The following is a 14743-nucleotide window of genomic DNA, read 5'->3' on the forward strand; positions in this document are numbered from 1 at the left end:
CCATCCCATCCCATCCCATCCCATCCCATCCCATCCCATCCCATCCCATTCCATTCCATCTCATCCCATTTCATTCTATTTTCTGGTCCCACCTCATTTAAAGCCAAATAAGATATTTTAAAACATTTAGTTCAAACTCCTTTTTTAAAAGAAGAGGATATGATAGACCAGAGAAGGGAAACAATTTGCACCAAGTTTTGTGGGGGAGCATCTGTATATTGATAGTCACATTCACTCATACCTGAATACCCTTCTCTGTCTTTTTTCTTCCACATTACCTGCCTGTCCCTAACCCACTACCACTTGTGTAGGATTGTATATTTCTCAATAAGAAAATCAGGAACTTTAGCCCTAGTTCTGTTATTTATTATATATATATAAAACTTTGAGCAAGTCAGTCACTTGGCCTCTCTTGGCATAATCTCTTCATTTATCAAATTAGAGAATTGAACTAGAATAAATTCAGTGCTTCTTAAACTGGGAGTGTCAACTCCTCAGTTTAGGCAGCTGAAGGGATTGCGAGTGGAAAAAATTTCAGAAGCCCTGGACTAGATCACATCTGAAGTCCCTTTATCTCCAACATCCTATATTCTTTGAAAAAAAAATTATTGATATCTTTTGTTTATGTAACTTTCTTTTTAAAGTATAACTCTCCCTTACCCTTATCCTTTAAGCATTTCTTTTTTTTCTTTTTTGCCTTTTGGAGGGCAATTGGGGTTAAGTAACTGCCCAAGGTCACACGGCTAGTTTTTTTGTGTGGGTGTTAAGTGTCTGAGGTCAGAACTGAACTCTGGTCCTCCTGATTCCAGGGCTGGCGCTTTACTCACTGCGCCACCTAGTCACCCCCTTTAAGCATTTCTTACAAGAAAAAAGAAAGCAGAAAGAAGTGAGGAAAACCCCGCAAAGTTAACAATTCAACCAAATCTGATGATATATGCTGCATTGTTTACCCATCATCCCCTGCTTCTGCAAAAAGAGGAAGATGCATTGTCTAATCTCTTCTATGGGCCAAGTTTGATCTTTTTTTTTTTGTCTTTTTGGAGGGCAATTGGGGTTAAGTAACTTGCCCAAGGTTACATGGCTAGCTGTGTGTGCACGTGCGTGTGTGTGTATGTGTGTGCACGTGTGTGTGTTAAGTGCCTGAGGCCAGATCTGAACTCAGAGGCTCCTAACTCTGGGCTGGCACTTTACTCACTGTGCCACCTAGCCACCCCTCCAAGCTTGACCTTTATAGAATGTTCCCTTTCTGTTATTGTTCTTCCATTTACATTGTCACCCTCACTCTGTGGTTTTCCTGGTTCTGTTTTCTCCACCTTGCATTAGTCTTTGTAAGTCTTCCCCTGATTCTCTGAATTTTTTCTATTCATCATTTCTTACAGTGCAATAATATTCCTTTACATTCAAGTACCACAGCCTACTGAGTCATATCCTTTGAATGATGAATAACTCCTTTGTTATCAGATCATTACTTCCACAAAAAGTACAGCTCTGACTCTATTAATACATGGTGGTCAGTCTTTGAACCTTCTTAGTCAAATGAAACAATATTTTTAAAGTGCCTAATTTAATTACTGGCACATAGTAGGGCTTCATAAATGTCTCACGATGGGACCCAGGGGACACATTTTAGTCATTTTTTAAAACATAATTCCTAATTGCACAGCCCCTCCTACAGTATAAACAGTATTGAACTCACTGCAGCCTCCCCCAACCCCCAACATTGACTACCCCCATCTCTTATCAGAACGTTTTCAAACAAGAAAACCACAGAGACTAATGCCACTTCTACTTGTTAGCCATAATGATTTTGGGAAAATAATTTTCTCTCTCTGGGCCTTAGTTCCCTGTCTATCAAATAAGAGGGCTAGATTAGGTAGTTGGTACAGTAGGAAAACAGATGCTAAATGTGGAGTCTCAGGGCCCGAGTTCAAATCATGGTGTGACTTTGAGCATGTTCCTTACCCTCTCTGGTCTTTAATTTCCTTTTCTATAGAATGAGGGGTTGGAATAGGTTGTGTCTAAGGTCTTTCTCAGGTCTAAATCTATGAACCAATTAATCTCCAAATTTCTTTCAACTTTACATTCTATGATCTAAGGGGCTTTCTCATTCTGATATTCTGTGGTTAATACTCTAACTTGAAGGTGTCCCTTTGGATCTCAAGACCCTGACCTTTCTGTGGGGCCCAGGCCTCCATGGGGTCAAATGATGGCCTTCTGGGTAATGACCACATGTTAGGTTTTGAAATCAAGAGGGTGAGTTAGAAAACAGAGCCTAGCTACATTTCAGCATCCAGGATTGTGGAAGGGACATGTCAGTTGCTTGCTAAGTATTTTGATATCCTAAATCCCAAGTGAGCATCTTTGATAATATTTTTAAATTTAATACACTAATAAAACAATAGCCAGTGTTTTTATAGGGCTTTATGTTTATAGAACCCTTTCCTGTAAGATAGATATATTATTGGCCCCATTTCACAGATATAGAAACCAAGGCTTAAGGCAACCACACAACTACTAACTTTCCCAACTGGGATTCAATCAATCAATAAGTATTTATTGAGCACCTACTTTATGCAAGGTAAGGGCTGGGGATACAAAAAGAAACGAAAGACAGTCCCTGCCTTCAAGGAGCTTCCATTCTAATGGGAAGAGATAACATGCAAAGAAATATAAGCAAAACAAGCTATATGCAGGCTGCATAGGAAATAATTAACAGGGGGGAGGCCCTGAAATTAAGAGGGCTTCCTGTAGGAAGCCAGGGTGGTCAGTAGTCTGAGTGGAGGAGGGCGAGCATTCCAGACAGCCAGAGAGATGGAGGGTCTTGTTCATAGAACACCCTGGAGGGATCGAGGAGTACAGAAGGTGAAAGAAGACTGAGGCACCGCTAGGAAGGACTTTGAGCTGAGGGTTCGAAGCCCCGTTGCCTCCCATGCAGCCCTGCTTACCATGGCTGTTTGCAAAGTGAGCTTCCCGTTGCTCGCAGATTTTCTTTCCTGTTCCTTTAAGAGATCAAGAGAAAGGAAAACATTCTTTATCAAACATAATATTTTTTTCTCCTAGAAATTTCCCTGGAGGCCTGGAGAGGAAAGCCCTAATCCCAGCTCTGTTAATGCTGAGTGTATGGCCGTAGGCAAGTCCTTTTCCTATCCTGTCAAAGTAAGATAATGATGCTAATGCACTGTTTAAATGTCCAGGGTTACCTGAGGGGTGTCCCCAATTTATATCCAAATTGCTTGGCCTTCTTTCATCCTCCCTGGAGCACAGTCCTTCTTATATCCAGCCCTGCCCGAATTGGCAGCTCAGAGCCTGGGTCCATTTTAAGCAGTCAGTTTCAGCTTGCAGAACATAGACAGAGGGGGTTAAGGACAATTCTTTGCGTGTGTGTGTCTGTCCAGACCTGGGACTCTATTGGTGGGGGTTAGAGGTTCTAAAGTTTTTTGATCTCAACACCAATTTGCACTCTTAAAAATGATTGAGGCCTTCAAAGAGTTTTTGCTTATGTGTGTTAACGTTTATCAATATTTACCGTATCAGAAGTTAAAATGAATACATTAAAAAATTTTTATTTACTAATTCATTTAAAATAATAATAAATCCATTACATATGAATATAAACATACATTTTTAACAAAGAATTTTTCCTATACAAAAAAAATAGTGAGAAAAGTGACATTATTTTACATATTTTTAAAATCTTTTTTAATGTCTGGCTTAGTAGAAGACAGCTGTGTTCGCATTATCTGCTTCTGCATTCAATCTGTTGCAATATATATGTATATATATGTATATACCCACATATATGTATATGTATGTATACACATTATATGTATATACATACATACATATGCATACATATATTTTGAAGAATGTGAAGAAAATCTAACCTCACACAAATAGTTGGAAAAGAGATGAGTATTTTAATAAACAAATAATGTCTTGGTATTATTATGAAAACAGAACACATAGTTTTAGAGCTGGGAAGGAACCTTAGAACATAGAATGTCAGAACATTTTTCTAAGCTGCTTACTATTTGCCAGACACTGCTAAGTTTTGAGAACAAAAATACAAGAAAAACCCCATAATTTCTGCTCTCAAGGAGATTACATTCTAGCAGGGAAAGGCCAAAAAGGGAGCTGAAGGGAGACTGAGGAGGAGAAGCTGATTCATGGAGGCAAGGTAGAGAAGTAATCTGGAGTTTCATGGGCTGTGTACCAGACATGGTATGCTAAGCAGTTGCCACTAGTGACCCTGTCAGTCAGCATATCCAGCCTTTAGCTTTCATAACCAGAAAGTCTCATTCACCATCCATGTTCTGGAGGGAATCATTTTAGGGATGAGTCTTTCCTAGATTTCAGAGCTCCAGGGGGGGAGGGGGGGGGGGGGGAGGGAAGGAGATAATAAAGTCGAAAAGAGGACTACTTGATCTTATAGGTCATTTAATCCAACCCTTTTATTTTCCAAAATATTGTTCCAATATACTTTGCCATCAAGTAATGATCTTTCTCTATTAAAATCCAAAGACACTGGAATGGCTCATTATCTTGAAATTGGCAGAGAGCTGCCTTATATCTAAATTCATCAGTACCACCAATTTACTGTCCCTTCAGGCTTTCAAGACTCCACCACCAAGAGTGAACAGTGAACAAAAACAACTTTTATTACAGGAATTTTGGTTGCATAAACCCAGAATATGGAATTGCATTACCAGATATTTCGGGGTTGAAAAAGAGCCCGATGGTCATCCAATCCAATAATAACAATAGCTCTAATTTAAATAGCCATCCATCAGTCAGCAAGTGTGTATTAAGTGTTACTACCTGCCCAGCACTGTGCTAAGCACTAGAAATAGGAGTGTAAGCCAAAAAAAAAACCAGTCTCTGCCCTCAAGGTACCTACATTCTAATGGGACAAGACAGCGCAAGGTAGGTAGGGTTGTTCTCCAGCCTATACCCCTTTGCACTTTCTACCCTTTACTCTCTGTTCAGGTCTCTGGGGCCAAATAGAGTATGTTTAATGCACATTCCACATGTGACAGTTTTTGTAGACATTTGAAGACTATTATCTTTCCCTCTATCTCCCTCCTCATCCTCCTGCATCTCCAGTCTTTAAAAAAAATTCTATTGCATTCTTTATTTCCCAGAGTATTCTTCCTCCTGTACTACCAGAGAGCCATTCCTCATAAAAAGGAATTAAAAAGAAGGAGGAGGGGAACTATCAGTACCAACATATTGAAAAACTGATATTATATGCAGTGTAGAACACGTACAGTCCCTCACATTTTTTTTTAATTTTTTAAAGCAATCGGGGTTAAGTAACTTGCTCAAGGTTACACGGCCAGTTATTTCTGGGTGTGGTGCTCAGTATCTGAGCCCAGATTTGATCCAGGTCAATCCTGACACTGGAGCCAGTGCTCTTACTTGCTGAGCCACCTGGCCACCCCTAAGCAATTGGGGTTAAGTAACTTCCTCAAGATTACACGGCCAGGTGTTTCTGGGTGAGTGCTAAGTGTCTGAGCCTGGGATTCCATCTCCAGGTCTTCTCAACACTGGAGCCGGGTGCTCTTACTCAATGTGCTACCTGGCTGCCCCTCAGTCCCTCACTTTTGCAAAGATGCCTTCTTCTATCTCTTCTTTGGGTCCAGGCTGGATCATTATAATTTTACAGCATTCAGTTTTGATTGTTTTCTCTGTTTCCTTTGTTGTAGTATTGTACATTTTGTTTCACCTGTTAGTCTTCTTTACTTTGCATCAGTTCATATATCTTCCCTTGCTTCTCTAAATTCATCCTATTCAGTTTAGAATCACAGGAACATAACTTTGGATTTTCAGGGAAAGACCCCACAAAAGGCATTTAGTCCAACCCCCTTCATTTTACTGATGGGGAGATAGAATCAAAATTCCAAAAAGCTGTCTTGCCTCATAAACTTTGGCCGGTGAACTCTCCTGATTAACCCTTTTAGCAGACATTGTTCCCTCCTTTTTATGTCATAGTCATGGAGCCCTTGGGAAGTCTGATGAAGCCTATGGACCCCTCAGAGTAATTTTTTGAAAATATACAAAATAAAATACATAAAATTATAAAGGAAACATGAGTTACAATGTGTAGACAGGAAGACTACAATCATGTGCTATGTAGAAGTGGGTCTAACTAAAGTGATTTCAAAATAGTGATGTATTTAAATGATATTTTGAGATATCTATAAGAAATATAATATGATATACAAAATCTGAGATTTCTGTTCATGACAGTTATAGGTACTGCTAATACTATTCGCGTTTATTGCCTAAATTCACAATGGAAGGAAATGTCAAATTTTAGGTTGTGCTAAGAAAATAAAGAAGTAATTTTTCCCCGTCTGTGTTCATGGAGCCCCTGAAATCTGCCTTTGGACCCTAGGTTAAGAATTCCTGCTCTATACCCTAAAAAATGTTTATATTATTTGAACTCTTCCCTCTTTGCATAGAGATTTTATTTCATGTGATTATCAGAACCTCTGAGCAGGTAAGAATGTCCATTTTTAAAAATAATATATGGGAATAAACCCCCATGTAGCCTTTAGAGAGTTTCCTGAAAGATGCCGGGTTTGGGGGTCCCATTCACACTAAAGTATCAATCATACCGTGTTTCCCCGATAATAAGACACTGTCTTATTATTTTTTTTGGAGAGAAAAACAGCAGAGGGCTTATTTTCAGGGGAGGGCTTATTTTAATGAACATTGACAGCAATTTTAATAAACAGGTAAATGTGAACAAAAAAATGTACCTTTTTTCAATAAGCAAATCACTGGGGAAGAATAGGATGACACGCTCACTGCTGCAGCTCTGATTGGATGCAGCTCGGAGTGTGGCATGCGTTTCACGGGGGGGGGACGGTGCATACAGAGGGTACTGTAATGTAGTGTGTAGCGCAGGGGATCACCTTCACTGCAGTAGCAATCTCAATAGGGTTTATTTTCGGGGGAGGGCTTATTTTAGAGGAATCTTACACAGTAAGGGGAGGGCTTATTTTCGGGATAGGTCTTATTATCGGGGAAACACGGTATGATACATCTGTTTTACTGAAGCTAGTGAGCTCCATACAAAAGCTTCCCTCTGAAAGGCAAAAAAAAAAAGAGTAGGGTTTTTGGCACCATTACATTTCAGCCTGAACCCTCTGCATATCTAAACACCTCATTGAGTCATCTCACTGAGACAGGATCAGCTGATGCCTAGGTAGGCACTTTTAGCCCTGGTGCTGCTGAAAGGGATGATCAGGACTACATGCCAGGTACCTGGAGAAGAGGAATCACTCTTCTTCTGGAAGAGTTATCAAGCAGGCTCCAGGCTGGGCCTGTCCACTTGCCTCCTGTGCTTGGTGAAGCCTGACATGGCTGAGGCATTCAGATGGATGTCAGAACTGATATTTCAATGGGAGTCCTTTTCAACCATTCCTGGAGGACAAGGTGGGGAGGGGATGGAATCTTCCCAGAAGAAATACTGGAGAAAAAAAAAAACGTATTTGCTTTCTCTTCCTCTTTTCCCCCCTTTGCCTTCTGACAAACAGCTCCTAGGCAGGGGTTCCCATAATCCATTCTGCCATGATGCTAGAATCATTGGGCATCACTAAATAACGTTTCCCGGAGTGTATCTACCTCCTGAGGTTTCTATCAAAGCTGGACGGATGTCTTGTCCAGAATGGAGATAGACTAGTTATTAGGTGGCAAATGAAAGAACCAGAGAGATTTGATGTTGTGCTAACCTCACCTCATGTCATTCCCTCATTTTTATTCCCTGAAAAGGTAAGAGGAAGAAAAACTCGGTTTTGAAATTCATCAATGAATTCTTTTCACAGCTTACCAATGTTTACACTTGGCAGAGCTGTGATCAGAAGCCCCTCCTCCAAACAAAGCTCAGGATAGGAAAATGGGGGAAAAAATAGAAGCTCTCCCGGGGCCCTGCCTATCTTTATTATGCCACTGAGATATCTTCCATCTTTGATGCTTGGAGAAGAAATAAAATAACACTGATGGAATGATGCCGAGGTGAGCTAGCATATAACATTTTAAGATCTGCAATGTACTTAACATACATCATCTTATTCGATCCTTACCAACTCTGAGAATTAAGCAATATTATTCCCATTTTATGGATCAGGAAGTTGAGGGCTAAGAGAGGTTAAGGAACTTGCCCAGGATCCCACAGCTGCTAAGTGTCTTAGGCAGCGTTTAAATTCTTTCTTCCCAATTTGAACTGTAACACTCTGTCCACCACACTATGTGTCAATCCAGCCATTTTGTGTCTACATATGGGACCCTTCTTCACCTCCTATAGAATGTAAACGCTTTAAGGCTCTGTGTCTCTAGTGTACCTTAGCACAGTTCCTGACATAGTAGGTGCTTAAATGCTTATTGATTGATTGATTGGTTGCATCTCTATGCTGATGATTTTCAGATTTACCTATGGTGCCCCAAACTCTCTGTTGACTTCCAGTCTCATATCTCCAACTGTCTTTTAGACATCTTGGACTGGATGCCAGCAGACATCTGAAACTCAATGTGCCTCAAAATGAGCTCATTATCTTTCCTTCTAACTCCTGCCACCCTTCCCTATTACTTTTGAGGGCAACACCATCCTCCCAGTCCCTCAGGCTCTCAATCTATAAGTGAGCCTGAATTCCTCACTATCTCTCACCCCCAACTTCCCCATATTCAAGCTGTTGCCAAGGCCGCCTATCAATCTCACCTTTGCAACATCTCTCAGATATGCCCCCTTCTTTCCTCTGACAGTACTACCCCTCTGGTGCTGACCCTCAATCCTTCATGCCTGGACTATTGCACTAGCCTACTGGCGGGGCATGTACCTGCCTCAAGTCTCCCCCCACTATAGTCCATCCTCCATTTAGCCAGTGAGGTGATTTTCCAAAAGTACAGTCCAATCATGTTACTCCCCCCCCTCCCCAATCAACTAACTGCAAAGGCTCGCTATCTTTTCCAGGCTCAAATACAAAATCCTCTATTTAACATTCAAAGTCCTTTATAACCATGTACTCTTGGACCCAGTGACCCTAGCTTCCTGGCTGTTTCCAGAACAAGAAACTTCATTTCTTGACTCTAGGCATTCTGTCTAACTGTTCTCCATCCCCGGAATGCCCTTTATCCTCATTTCTATAGGAAGCCTTCCCCAGCCTCTCGTAATTCCAGTGCCTTCCCTCTGTTAATTCTCCTGCTTATCTTGTATGCTTCTTGCTTAGTATATTTCACTTTACTTATTGTCTCTCCCATTGGATTGTAAGCTCCTTGAAGGCAGGGGCTGTCTTTTTGCCTCATTTTGTATCCTTGGTAATTAACACAGTGCCTGGAACACAGTAGGCACTTAATAAATGCTTATTGATTGATTGATATTATTCAATTATATGTGCCATAGGGGATCCTAAAAGATGGCCAACGCCATTGATTTTGGAGTCAGAGGACCCTGGCTCTTATTTTTAATAATCTTGTGATATTGGACATGTCACAACCTCTTTGGGTCTCAGTTTCATTACCTGTACAATGAGGGGGTTGGAATGGGAAGTTCCTGAAGTCCTTTTCAGTTGTCCAGCTGTGGTCCAATGAGTCTGTGTGCCACACAGAATGTTAGGCACTGAGGTTGCAAAGGGCTATGCCTTTGGCAAAGAATTTCCCCTCTCCCCCACTCCCTTAAAGAGCTCGTATTCTTTCGTTGGATTGTGTACAGTAAATGCATAGTTGTTTTATTTCCAGAATGGGAAAAAGAAATCCAGATGAGCATGAAATAAGTACTTTTGCTGTCGTGAGATCGATGCTGCAAGCATTGGAGAAGAAAAAAGGAGGTACAAACCATCCAAATGTTTTTCCTGGGACCTCTTGGAGGTTAGAGCTCAGCTCTAATGGATCACACCTTCTCATTTCCCCAAGAATCATAGAATGTCAAAGTTGTGAGAGCCCGCGGTGTCCATATTGTCCAACCCATCGTTGAATGTGTCTTTTCTGGAACACACCTGAAGACTGGCAACACAGCCATTGCTTGAAGAACTCCTACATCCTGTGGTGGGCCATTCCTCCACTTTGGCATAGTGCACATCATGAGGAAGTTTCACCAGGCACCATGTCTAAATCTGCCTCCCTGACACTTTCATCAGTTGTTTCCTGTTCTTCCCTCTGGGCCCAAACTGAGCAATCTTTCTTTCACATGACAGCCCTTCAGAGTCACAGTGCCCTCCTAGGAGACCGACACTCCAAGCATTCTGGGGAAATGAAGGGGTTGTATTGACCATACTGACAGAGGGGTGTGTGTGTGTGTGATAGAGAGAGAGTATATGTGTGTGTATGTGAGTATATGTGTGTGTGTGTGATATATATAGAGTATGTGTGTGAGTGTATATGTGAGTATATGTGTGTGAGTGTGTGTGTTGACACATTGGGTAGAGGAATGAAAAGAAATCCAATCATGATACTTGGAAGATTGGCAAGTGGAATTTAGTATCCCCATGAAACCTACGTGACAAGGTCAGCAGTCATTCCTAAACACTTCTAATGAGTACCATTTATGGGCATCTAGTCAGAAAGACCTGGGTTCCAATCCAATTAGCTGTGTGACCTTGGAGAAATCACTTAACCCATCTTGATTTCAGTTTCCTTACTAATAAGATGAGGAAGTTGGACTAGGTATCCTTTGAAGGGACTTCTTTCTTTAAACCAATGAGACTATTTGCCTTTAAGGGAAGAAGACTCCCTCCCACTCTGTCCCCTAATCCACACTTTTTTTTAACTCAGGTCCTCCTGACTCCAGTTGGCACTTTACTCACTGCGCCACCTAGCCCCCCTCCCTAATCCACTCTTAAACTCCCTGCTATGAGCTTTTTATGCCTTCCTACTTTCCAGTGGGGATCTCCTGGTATTGGGGGATCACACAGTCAGATGTAAGAAACCAATGCTTCCAAACCACACCCAGGAAGGAATTCCCTCCATGGTAATCCACTCTGTTCTTGAAGGCTTCAGATGAAGAGGAGATCACTACCTTCCCAAGGAGGCCCATTTCACTTTTGGACAGCCCTAATAAGAAGGGTTTGTGGTTTGTGGTTTTCCCTCATAAAGTCATTCACTTAACAAGCATACATCAACCACCTATCAGGTTTATTGACACTTGAAAAAAGACAACAAATCAAACTATTTCTGCCCCCAAGGACCTTGCATTCTACTGAAGGAGACAATGTGTACATAAATGAATATATTTTTGGGATAGACACTGGACCTGTAATTTCATCATATGGGAAATTCCCAGGTGAGGAAATGCCCTCCACCAATTCAGGTCAGCACCAGTCCTGTTACTTATAGTCTTAGAGAGTTGTCTAGAGCCCTATGAGCTAAAGCAGGGGTGGTGAACCTGTGACCTGGGCTGCACTTGAGGACCTATAGGGTCACATGTAGCCTTGAGGCAACAGGTTCCCCATCCCTGAAAAGTGACTTGCCCAAGTCACACAACAAGGATATGTCAGAGATAGGACTTAAACCCAGGGATTTCTGGCCCCAAGTCTGGCTCTCTAGCTACTGAACTACCTTGCCTTTCATATATAAGTTTATACAAAAATAGATCCAATTTAATCCAAAGTAAAAAAACAAAAATATTTGGGGGTAGGTGAGAAAGGAAGGGACTGAAATCTGCCTCCCTCTGAGTGTCCTCAGTTTGTTCTGGTACTCTCATCTGGCTCTATGTGGACCAAGTCCAGCCCTACTCAACCATGCCAGCATCTCCACTGCTTGAAGGTACTAAATTCTCATCTCCACACTCAACACCTCCAGTTCTTTCTGATCTGATCAGAAGGCCCTTAATTGTTAAAGACTGCTTCCATTCTTAGAGCATGGGTGTAGCCCCAGGGCAATCTCCCAGGCCCCTTCATGAGTTCTAAGGCCCAGGCTGAGTCAGTGGCACCCTGGAGAACTCATGTTCCCTTGATGCCTGGGTGGTGAGAGAGGCCTCCTCCACAGCCCCCACAGCTTGTTCATCTTGGAGCAGGGCCAAGGACTCCTCTCCCCTCACCCGTCCCATAAGACATCACTGCTGTCACATCGGTGACCCTGCAAAAATAGACCTGCAGAAGGTCAGTGAAGTGTGGTGATCCCATTTGGCCTCCGTTTCTCTTGTTTTTTTGGGGGGTGACTGAGGCGCAGCTGTAGCAATTTTCCAACAAAGTTTTGAGGCTAATTGCTTCATATGTTTAATTAATAACTGACACATTCTGTCCCTTGAAGAGCCTGGAAAGCTTCCATCTGGACCCCTAGTGATTAGAGGCTGGAAGCCATCACAGTAATTAAGGAGCATACTGTAGGAGGCCTGTTTCCATTATGAGTAATTACGGCACTTGATACATCCTCTCCTTTTCCCCTCTTCTTTCTTAGGGGCCGACAAGGCAGGCCTTTGCTCCCCAGCTTATCAAGTCACCTTCTCCCCTGGGCCCTCCACCTACTTCTAACTAGCAGGCTCTTTGGCATTGGTAAATTCCACTCCTGTTCACAGGGGAAAAGCAATCTCATTTTTGGGGGGAGCAAAGGCTGTCTAGGGTGGTAGCATCAGCTACCATGCCTGTGGTCAAGGACAGCAGAGATGTCAGAAATCCCAGAGCAGTGGTAACTTCTGACCCTCTGCCAGCATGGGGTCCCTTGACTACCTTCTCCCTTGTCACCCATCCCCAGATTTGACATCTCCCCATACACCATTCCCAGATTTGACAATGCCCCACCCAAGCCTAAGCTTTGGGCAGCTCTAAGACCCTCAAAGAAGGCAATGCTATGTCTTTAACTGTTCTGTATGGTACTGAAATGTTATGACAGTGCATCTCACAGGGGATGCAGTTTCCACGGCAACCCCACACTAAGATAAGCAAGTGGACTTTTTTTTTTTAAGGTTCAATGCTGGGGAGGGGGGCAGGAGGTAGAGTGTGGAATTAGGTTTTCTGTCAGTGGGTAAGACTTAAATGAAAAAGCCATGTCCATTCCTCCCAGGATAGTGATTGCTTGATATTTGAAGAGAAGTACACCATTAAAGGAAATCCACAAAAATGATTTAAAAAGACCTAGAGAAAAGCTTCCAGCATGTCGAGACTGTGTAGAAGATGAATTGGAGGACCTAAACCAGAATTGGGCAGAATGAGATGGTGGGGATAGTTCGGGGTGGGGGGGGGGGGCGGGGGAGTGCCCACAGCAAGGAAATCATGGAGCCTGCAAGCACCTCCAGAGGCTAGAAGGCACTTCTCCCCACTCCGCCCCCCCCCCCCCCCCCCCAATCGCTTCTCCTCCTTCCAGTCCTTTTCACTCTCAGGGGTTTGGGGGTTTTTTGTTGTTGTTGTTGTTAGCATGTTTAGCAATGTGGAAGGTCCATCTCTCAACACACAACAGGTCTACAACCAAGATCCAATTTGGCCAGCCAAATTTCTGCCTCAGAGGACAGACAGTTAACTTCTGCCTCTCATTAAAGAGATGGTAAAGCCCAGTTTTGGAGTGGGCTGTGCATTCCTAGCCATCAGCAACGTGTTGACTTGTTTGTTGCAAAGGAGGGTTTTATGATGGAAGGAGGGAGTAAATGGGAAATGGATCATAAAAAAGAGAGAAGAACATCCACAAAACATTAAAAAACAAAGAAATACGAATCTAACTGTGTTGAGGGACAGGATGGGGAGGGGCACGTAGCAGAGTCCCACTTCCTTTATTTAGAAAATGAAACTCGGGGTCGCTAGGTGGTGTAGTGAATAGAGCACTGGCCCTGGAGTCAGCAGGACCTGTGTTCAAATTCGACCTCAGACACTTAACACAAAAACTAGCCATGTGACCTTGGGCAAGTCACAACCCCAATTGCCCTCCAAAAAACAAAAATAAAATAAAAAAATAGAAAATGAAGTTTGTTTGATCACAGATCTAAGGTTGGCAGGAACTTGGGAAGCTAGCCAACTCAACTCTTTCATTTGACAGATGGGGAAACTAAGTCTCAGCTTCTTGGCTTGTTCTTCATAATTTGTCTTTACTATACTTCCATCAATCTCTTCAAGGTCCTGTGGGCACATTCATAATCATCATCATCATCTAACATTTATATAAGCACCCACTATGTTCCAGGCACTGTGCCAAGTACGTTACAAATATTGTCTCCTTTGATCCTCATAACCACCCTGCTGGGTAGGCACAGTATTAATACCCCCATTTTACAGATGAAGAGACTGAGGCAAATAGAGGTTAACGGGCTTGCCCACAGTCACAGCTAGAAAGTGTCTAAGGTCCTAAGCCTGATAGGTGCAGGCCCCATTCACCAAGTCACTCTGTCTTGATCTTTGGAGGGTCCAAAAATCAGGATGGGGATGACCCATAGACAAGTTTGTCTTCCTGCTGGTTTCACCCTGAGGTTTGGCTGTAAGAAGGTGGTGCCATAGTTTTTGCTCAGTCTCCATTTGCCCAACTTGCACATTTTAGATCTTGGTTACTTGGTCTCTCCCCTGAGCAGAACAGGCCTGACATGTCTGAAGTCCTTTCCAGTGCTAAGTCCTTGCCTACAGTTCTTTGTCATTGTGGACAGAGCGCTGGGCATGGAGTCTAGAAGACCTGAATTTGAATCCTGTCTTTGGCATTTGCTAGCTGAGACTTTATATCTCTGAGTTTCAGTTTCTTGATTTGTAAAATGGAGATTACAGGATCATCTCCCCAGAGCTAGAAGACTCATCTCATTTTATAGAAGAGGTTGGTGATTTGACTTGTCCAGGGT

The 14743-nt window shown here is 42.5% G+C and overlaps 1 protein-coding gene across 4 annotated transcripts in view; it reads left to right on the top strand.

The window, feature by feature from the left end:
• The window catches only part of TSPAN18 (tetraspanin 18), a 292916-nt gene that overhangs the window by 130358 nt on the left and 147815 nt on the right, over positions 1-14743 (top strand). Inside the window, exon 1 of one of the 4 annotated variants that reach the window (XM_069091474.1) lies at positions 3061-3156. The exons of 2 other annotated variants lie outside the window; for them this stretch is intronic. The gene's annotated coding sequence lies outside the window, so the exon portion shown is untranslated. Of the gene's footprint in view, positions 1-3060; positions 3157-14743 lie in introns of those variants that run through there. One more of the 4 variants, XM_069091471.1, reaches the window with a different exon arrangement.

The sequence above is a fragment of the Petaurus breviceps genome, unplaced genomic scaffold (genome assembly GCF_028583685.1).
Source record: "Petaurus breviceps papuanus isolate PSGF00001 unplaced genomic scaffold, PetGlider_PUasm1.0 188, whole genome shotgun sequence".
Taxonomy (NCBI): domain Eukaryota; kingdom Metazoa; phylum Chordata; class Mammalia; order Diprotodontia; family Petauridae; genus Petaurus; species Petaurus breviceps.